At 34.0% G+C, this 9,146-nt stretch overlaps 1 pseudogene; it reads left to right on the top strand.

Annotated features, from left to right (window-relative positions):
• The first annotated feature begins 446 nt into the window (after positions 1–446).
• Positions 447–1,130, top strand: LOC149253897 (benzyl alcohol O-benzoyltransferase pseudogene; annotated as a pseudogene).
• Positions 1,131–9,146: the final 8,016 nt, after the last annotated feature.

Genomic DNA, 9,146 nt, shown 5'->3' with positions numbered 1-9,146 from the left:
CCAATATCAAGTCGCCTGTGTTGTGTGGTTCAACATACTTATTAATAATTAAATTAAAATTTTAAAAATCCAATATCAAGTCGCCTTTGTTGTATAGTATTAGTTATACTGGTCACATCACTTGATAAACGCGGGCTTCAATTTATATATATCTCACCAAACGCAGGCTTCGGTGTCTCCTCCACCTCCAAAGATCTTTGCCTCTGCAACGCACTGCACCCTGCTCTGCTGATCTTCGATTGCGTTCTCGCTTCATAGTCTTTCATTGATTCTCCACACCTTTGTTTCCATGGCACCTCTGCAAATGAAAATCTCCAGAAAGCCGGCTATCCTTGTCGCTCTTCTCCTGCCTACTCCCAAAGGGTTGCTATACCTTTCCAATCTAGATGACCAACTGTCTCTCATATTTCATATTCCCAACCTTCAATTCTATCGGTTCGATCCAGATGGCGAACGTGAAGGAGATGACCCAGAGGCCATTCTTTTTCGGGCCGAAGGAGATCGAGTCGCTAAAGAGACAAGCAGTGGGGCAAGGCAAGTGCCCGACCTTTGAAGTTCTATCAGCCTGTTTGTGGCGTTCGAGAACGAGGGCTCTCCAACTGCCCGCTGAGCAGGAAGTTCGGTTCATATTCACCCTGGATGGCCGAGCGAGATTCGACCCGCCGATTCCCGAAAACTTCTACGGCAATGCGATCATTTTGTCGTGCGCGAAGACTACCGCAGGAGAGCTGGCAACCAAACCGTTGTCCTTTGCTGTGAAGTTGATCCTCCAAGCGAAAATGAGCGTGAATGGCGAGTACATGCGATCAGTCATAGATTTGATGGAGTTGAGAGGGCACCCTCTCTTCACAGTGGTGGGCACCTATGTGGTCTCGGACTGTACTAAGATCGGATTTGGAGATGTGGATTTGGGGTGGGGAAGAGCAGCCTACGGCGGGCCAGCACTAGGTGGAGTGGGACCATCGTCAGTGGCGGGGTTGGCAAGCTTCCTCGTCCCCTATCATAACAGAAGTGGGGTGGAAGGCATAGCGGTTCCAGTATGCTTGCCGCCCGCTGCTATGCAAATATTTGAAGCAGAAATTAATGAAGCTATCGAGAACGCAGGCCCATACCTACGATCCTCGATATAAAATAGCAATCTCTAAGCTTAATTATATTAAGTTGCTGTTACTTGAATAAAATTTAGTATTAAGTTGCTCTTATATGAATAAAATGAGGTGGGTACCTCGCCCAAGAGCGTCCTTGTATTTCGGTGAAGTAAATTGGGTACACTGCAAGTTTTCTAGATGCGTAGGAGTTGCGTTAGAGTAACATGAAGAAAATTATGTCCAAAAACTCTTTTAAAAATAAACAACCCAGCGTATGTATCCTTGATTCCTTACTGTATGTTGCCGAAGCACTCCGCATTCATTCATGTAACTAGCATTCAATTATCTAACTCGGTGACATCAATTGAACAAATTACACTATCATTTAACTAGGAGAGCTCTCATTTAACTGTGTTTTTTTAAACAGAAATTCTAGAAACCTATTTTGAAATAAACCGCATTTATTAACGTAGTAATTGAGCATTTATTATTTATATTGGTTGAAGGAGGCTTATTTATATTATGTACTAATGCATATATTCAATGAGTATTTCTGAGTATTTCTAGTGCTACCAGTAGATTGAAAAAAATGATCTATACATATCATTCCATATTCAAAAAAATACTATCTATGTTGTCAAACTGTCACAATTGAAATAGTGACATTCTATCTAAATAGTCAATAACTAGTATGAATCAAATATGAAAAGTCAATAACCACAAACTCTGGGTAGAGAAAAGAGCCTTCAACCCATATTGTCTCTCCCTCCAAAGATGTATAATGTATGATACCATAATAATCAACAATCCCAAGCTTTGATAGTGAGTTTGCAATATGATTATTCTTGCGGAATATGTGCCGCAAAGTGATTGTTGTGAAGGTACAACGAAGAAATTTGATCTCGGTGATCCAAAAAGAAAGATGTGGGAGGAGAAATCTGGGTTTGACGATAGACCATTGATGAGGACTTGTGAGTCTCTATATACAAATAAAATATCGATACACAACTGATTGGAGATCCACAAGAGGCCCCGGATCATAGTGAGAGTGATTCATACACTTCATGGATGAAGCCGAATATAACTAGTCAAAGAATGACACTCGTTGAAGGACTTTAATCGAAAGAAATAACCATAGTTAGCAAGTTCGAATTCGAATTCGAATACGAATTGGATTCGATACGAAAAAAATTCGACTCTCTAAAATTCAATACAGAAAAAATTCGCCAATATACATCTTACACCATTATTAATAACATTTTTTCTTAAATTTTTAATAATCTAAATTAACAATTTAATTATATTATAGAAGTTGCAAATAAAATTAGACATTGAAATTAGTAGAAACAATTATTCTTGAATGGAAGTGAATGAGATATGGAAATTAGTAGAAACAACTCCTCTTCAATGGAAGTGAATAAGATACAATGGGGGGAACAAACTCTTTAACATTAAAAAAGGAACCCTTAAAATTGTAAGTTGGTCAATCAAAAGATAGTAATTAATGTTGTAGTTTTTAATGATAAATATTTAGGCAATTTCTTAATTACTAAAGTAAAATATAAATTAAAAATCATCAAATTAGAATTCTTGTTTTTTTCCTAATTGTTCAAATAGAAGTGAATGAGATATTGGAATTAGTAGAAACAATTCCTCTTTGTCAATCAAAAGATAGTAACTAATGCTGTAATTTTTAATGATCAATATTTAGACAATTTCCTAATTACTAACTGAATAAAATATAGATAAAAAATCATTAAATTAGAACTATCAAGAATCATCAAATTAGAAATATTTTGCTATTTTCCTAATTGTACCAAAAAATAGTAACTAATGCTTTAATTTTTAATGACGAATATTTAGACAATTTCCTAATTACTAACTGAATAAAATATAGATAAAAAATCATTAAATTAGAATTATCAAGAATCATCAAATTAGAACTATCTTGCTGTTTTCCTAATTGTTTAAAAGATTTAGAAACCATACTATATTTTCTTTACAAATTTCTTAAAAGAAAAAAACTAAATTACAACCAATTTAAAAAACTAAATTACAACCAATTTTATTATGAATAAATAATTCCAATTACATTACTCACTCACCGAAGAATTATAAGAAAAAGATTAAAATTAAAAAATATATATATATTTTATTGTGAAAGGAAAAAATTATATATATATATATATATATATATATATAAATTATTGTGAAAATAAAAATTTAATATGAAAACTATTTATTTAATTTTTATACGAGAACTTTATTATTTTTAATATAAAAATTAAACCAATAATAGACAATGTAAAAATTAATAACAAATGAAATAATGCATCAAAACAATTTTGATATAAATATAAATAGAGCTCTAAATTTTTTAATCATTAATCACAAGAGTATTGCAAAACAAACAGGGAAAATTAAGTTTTTAGGGGGTCAATAGTTTTAAACATCTATATAAACGGAGAATTACGTTCAACCTTTCAATATCTACAAGTGCATGACGAAACTAATGCACGGAAAATGGAGTAGGAACGACTTGTCCGTTCAATATCTACAAGTGCATGACGAAACTAATGCACGAGACTGTGCCCGAACCGAATTTCAGCGTATTAATGGCCGAATCGGACCGAATTGCCGAATTTTCGAATTCTTCGGCCCGATTCGTCCAAATTTGGTAACTATGGAAATAACACACTTATCTAGCTGTCATCATGAAATATGAGTATTTCTTTAAATGTTTTGAATTGGCGACTTGATTCCAGTGGCAGTGTATCTAGAGAGTTTGTGTTGTGATTGAAAACGTACAACCCATCATCATAAATCCCACAGCTTTCATTTTATGTTTATGAAAAAGTACAAGCGAACATCATAAATCCGACCGCTTTCATTTTTAAAAGAATTAATAAATATATTATATTTAAATGAATACATCGATTTCAATTATAATTCATTGTTTTGGAATCAATAAATTATTTTTTATAAAATCAAAATATTTAAATATGGATTTTGAGTAAATTATGATATAATTTGTTATTTATATTAATTCATTGTTTTGGGAAAAAATAAATTATTTTTCATAAAATCAAAATATTTAGGATTTTAAGTAAATTATGATATAATTTGTTATTTATTTTAATTTTTTGGTGTAAAAATTAGAGTTATTAAGTTGTATGGTTCTTAAATTTGATTTTGATCTTTTGAAGCTAAAACTGTTTTAAAACTTATTTAAAGCTTCAAATAACTATGTTTTAATCAAAATTTTGTCAACAAAGTTCATAATACATTAAGAGCTTTCTAATTGAAAATTTATTTTAATAGAAATTTGTATGAGAAAGTTAACTTATATTATTGACTAAAGTGGTACTAAATAGATGTTAGGCCAATTCTCATTATTCACAACGCTGAGCTAGTCACACTTTGACCACCATGATACTAAATAGATGCCATGCTAACTAACATCACAGAGAATGTGGAGTTACTCACATGTGGAATTTCAAAAAGATATTAAAGAGTCCAAAACCTTAAAATTAATAAGGGATTGAAACATGAAAAAACTCTAAGCTTAACCTTAAATTATTATCACATCATGATAAAAATTGAGTTAAATTGGGTTAAACACTAGGTTTATAAAAACAACTTTGAAGGATAAGAAAGAAGTAGAAGATCATCTTAATGTAACAACCATTTAAAACATGCATTGTCCATGGAATCTCCATAGTGAGTGCATTTTATTTATATTTGCACTTATACACATGTGAAAAGGGTAGAGCATATGCCTCTCCTCGAACTGGACTTTTTCCAAAGTACATCTTATGTTCGTTTTCTTTATAGGTATGATAAATTATGCAACATTAAATATGTTATGGAAATAAACACATCATCTCTTATATATATATTCGAACTAGGTTGAGCCTAGGCCAGGGTTAGCCCCAATGTTTGATGGAAGAACAATCTCTCTACTAGTGGGATGTTATGATGCTATGAGTAGATTGTTCTTCCATTCAATATTGGAATTAGATATATTTTGGATAGTTGAGGTAAATGTTATTATTATCTTCCTAGTTTTTATCTTTGTTATCATACTCCATTCAACATTAGAATTGGATGTATTTTCTGGTAATTGGGATAAATATTATTATTCTCTTCCTAACTTTTATTTTTGATTCCTCATAATTAATATATATATATATATAACAAACACTAAAAAACTAAATATTATTTTTTTAATTTTAAAAGAATGAAAAATAGAAAATTAAAATATTAAAAATTATTTTTCCTTAATATTAATGGTAGGTGAGGAATTTAAATATAACCCATGGAAACGAAATATAAAAAAATGAAGAAAATAATGAAGATAATTTAAATTATCAAACAAAATAAATTTATAATATTTTTATTTTAAAAAATCAATTAATACTACTACATTATTATTAATTTTGTATTTTGTATTTTGAACCGTATATAAAATATATATAGTAACACGGAGCTTACCATATGAGAAATCAATTTTTTTTCTTTTAATTCAAAATTGTAAAATCAGATTATTATTGATAAATTATTTAGGAGATGTAAAACTCACAAGTAGAAAATAATATTATAATAATTTATAGCCTATAATCCAAACACACTTCCTCGAGAGAACACAATAAGATAAAAAAATACAACTAACAAAAAGAATAAAGATCAGTGGAAGAGGATTGTTGCAATATTATGGGCTAATACCATGGCTTATTAATACCACATGCCCAAAAAAAGCCATAACTCACTTGTTTATATGTCATTTTTTAATTAATCAATTTAATTAAAAGGGAAAAAATAACACAAAACTATTTTGGAGATAAATCTCAAGCTTTGATTTGGGTATATTGTTATATATATTCAAGAATATTCCTTGGAGATTAAATCCTTCCACCTAACACAACCATATAAATTAAGTGGTTGGTAAATCCCCATAGACATTAATCCATAATAGGTAACAAAAAACTTATTACATGACACATCTCACGTTTCTAAAAGAAAAAATCATAAAACTAATTAAATTATAACTTTATTATTATACAACTTGAGTGGCCTAATCATAAAACTAATTAAATTATAACTTTATTATTATACAACTTGAGTGGCCTAATGGTTAAGAGCATGTGTTTCTTAGTAAGGGGTCACAGTCAGAGGGGGGTAGATTATGTATGCCTTCGTAGACTTTAGCAGTTAAGGGAGGTGGGTCCTTTATCCCAAAAACAAGGGGCTCTCATACACCAACTTGGTCTTTGGTCGTGACCTTAAAATCAAATATATTATTTTTGGCAATTACACCAAATGTTGGAAAGGAAACACTGCAAGGCATAAATGCGAGAAGAATAACATGAGCTTGAACACCTACTGATTCTATACCTTAGATGCCCACTATGTGGAAAGAATGAAACCTTGAAGCACTTGTTCTAGTTTTGAAAATATGCTCATTTTAAGGTTAGACCCTCCTTGCTCTCATCTAATATTCCCTTAAAGGTTTATGTATTGGTAGATTCTCTCCCCCGGGCCATAGATTTTCACACAACATAGTACTATATTAGAATTCGTATATTATATCTTTGGAACATAACAAAGATATGTGAATCAACTGGTTTTTAGCGTACTATCGATGTCTTAACAAGAGGGGTCTCTCATTTGTGTAGATTTGAGTTTATATATCCAAGTGAAAATGTAGAGGGAGAGATGGAAATAATCCAGCTACATGAGTTAATGGGCTACTAGATAATGCACAATGAACAAAGTACCACCTCAAGGATATTCACTTGCACACTACACATTCTCAACCATCAAGCAACAAAATTAACATACAACAAGTCAAGTTGTAAGAGAGTGTCAAGAGAAGAAAAGGCATTGACTCGCAACAAGAACCCCAAAGTGGTCTCTCACTTCGACAAATTTCATACTATTCCTCTCGACATCAAGATGAACCCACGCATGAGTTCGACATGAACAAAGAAAAATTTTGAAAAATCTTGCGAACACTCGGAATGAGGGAACCAACTTCACTGTGCGCTAGATATGACAGAACACCCACCTACAACTTGTGAAAAATTGCCCATGCATCATTGTCATCACAGAAATGTGGAAAGGATGCGAGCAGTGTGAATGTGTGAAATTAGTTGGGGTGTTGTGAAATGAGAGTAACTTGATTCGCGTGAAAGGTTGTGTGCTCGTCATCACATAGGGAGGTCGCTGGTGTGATGAGAAGGGATATTTGATCTAAAATTTTTTGCAAGAAGAGCAAGGCGTCGATTACTAGAGAGAACACCCAATAAGTATGATTCTGGACAAAGATAGCCTTTGAGATGATCCACTTCGTTGTTGCATGATTGCATGAGGGACAGACACTCCCAACCCGAATTAGATGTAAGAGAGGTGCATGAAGATGGACATGTTGTAATAGACTCATGGATTTAGTCATTAGTGAAAATTTGAAATTTTGAAATATCACACCTGGAATAGTAAATATTTTTTACATGGGGATCCACGTCAAGTGAAACCATGCAGATAAACATATTGTGCATGAGAAACAAGATCTGATTTGGTTCGAGGGGCTTACTAGAGTTGCAAAGTCCTGACATAACCATCAATAGACATTGAAGTGCCTCGACTCCCTAGCACGCCCCAAAAATTTCCAGGATTGGAAAATTGCATTTTGAGATGTGAACCCGATCATGCATGGATTGAGGATGGTTGTTGTTGCTGATTTCAAAACTGCTCTTAGGATAACAACCATCTCTATCACAGGCTTCATCAAATTTTTCATCTTCAGTGAGCTGACTTGATGGGCTGTCTTCATGCAACTCACAAGATGATGACGAGTGGGAAGAGTCCTGTGCGTTGAGATTGTTTTCATCATGGACAACCTCACTGCCTTGTATCAATCAAGGAGATAAATCACCAGACGAAGAAGCAAGATAATAGGGGGTATCTCCATCGCATGTAGATGCGATGTGAATGGTAGGACACATAGGCAAGTGAGGTGCAAAGGAAGTTTTGATATGGACGTCTTCTTTGACCGGGGTGCATTCTAGATCTGAGTTAGAATGTACATGAGAGAATAATAGATCACATGATGTGCTTGGCTATTCATCACAACATACAGAAGCATGGGAGTGATGACTTCCTAACACTGGAGGTTGATTGAAATAATTAATTGTGCATGATGTTTCACCAAGATTCGCGGATTGAGAATCGATCAAGAATGGAAGCTCAATGTTTTGATGTGAACCATTTTGAAACATAGAAGAGGAATTGATTGTCTCTTCACCTTTCTGCTCTTGCGCTTGTATAACGAGACTGCCTTTCACATGACCGCAATTTGAGCCAATAGCTTGAGAATCAAGAGGGTGCACGCAACTAGCTTGTGAAGTGGATGGTTCAAGCGAGTCATGGTACAAGGAGTCATGGATTGTAAATGATGGAGGATGGAAGAGATGCATATTAGACTCAAGACTTGGGTTATGAACTGTGATGTCCTCTTTTGGAATGGAGGAATGAGTCTTCACCATAAGCTTTCTGAGCCAGTATGGAATTTCCTCTGTTGGAGTGGGAGACGGCGGAGAAGATGGGTTGGGAACATGCTACGTAGATTTCTCAGCTTTGCAACCACTGTGAGGGGGTATCCATTGCACAGATTTCTTAGCTTTTTGATCGCTGCAAAGGGGCACCTGCTTTGAGACCAAAAAGGGAGGAGGAAAAGGAACAAACAGGGTGTTGGGCTCCTCCTTTGAAAACTGAGGGGCCTCACGGTCCACAAGAGTCGAGGGAGAAGGGAAATCGAGAGGTTCACCATGTCGGGAAACATGAACCAGGCGTTTTAGCTCCTGGTTCATGAAGTCAAGGTCCACAAACCTTTCAGGAATTTCATGATAGAGGTGAAGGAAGTGGGCAGCAAAGTCCTTAATTGATTCACAAGGCTTCATTCCTAAATGAGAAATTCTTTCATAGACATCTTGGTGGTTACACTTTTCAAAGGCTTAATGGAGCTCCTTGAGGAGAGTGAGAAGGGAATGGAAAGAAGCA

The sequence above is a fragment of the Pinus tabuliformis genome, chromosome 7, assembly GCF_031772625.1.
Source record: "Pinus tabuliformis cultivar Carrire ecotype Pingquan chromosome 7, CPIR1, whole genome shotgun sequence".
Taxonomy (NCBI): domain Eukaryota; kingdom Viridiplantae; phylum Streptophyta; class Pinopsida; order Pinales; family Pinaceae; genus Pinus; species Pinus tabuliformis.
The sequence above is the reverse complement of the archived record's forward strand: the minus strand, read 5'-3'. Positions and strand labels throughout refer to the sequence as shown.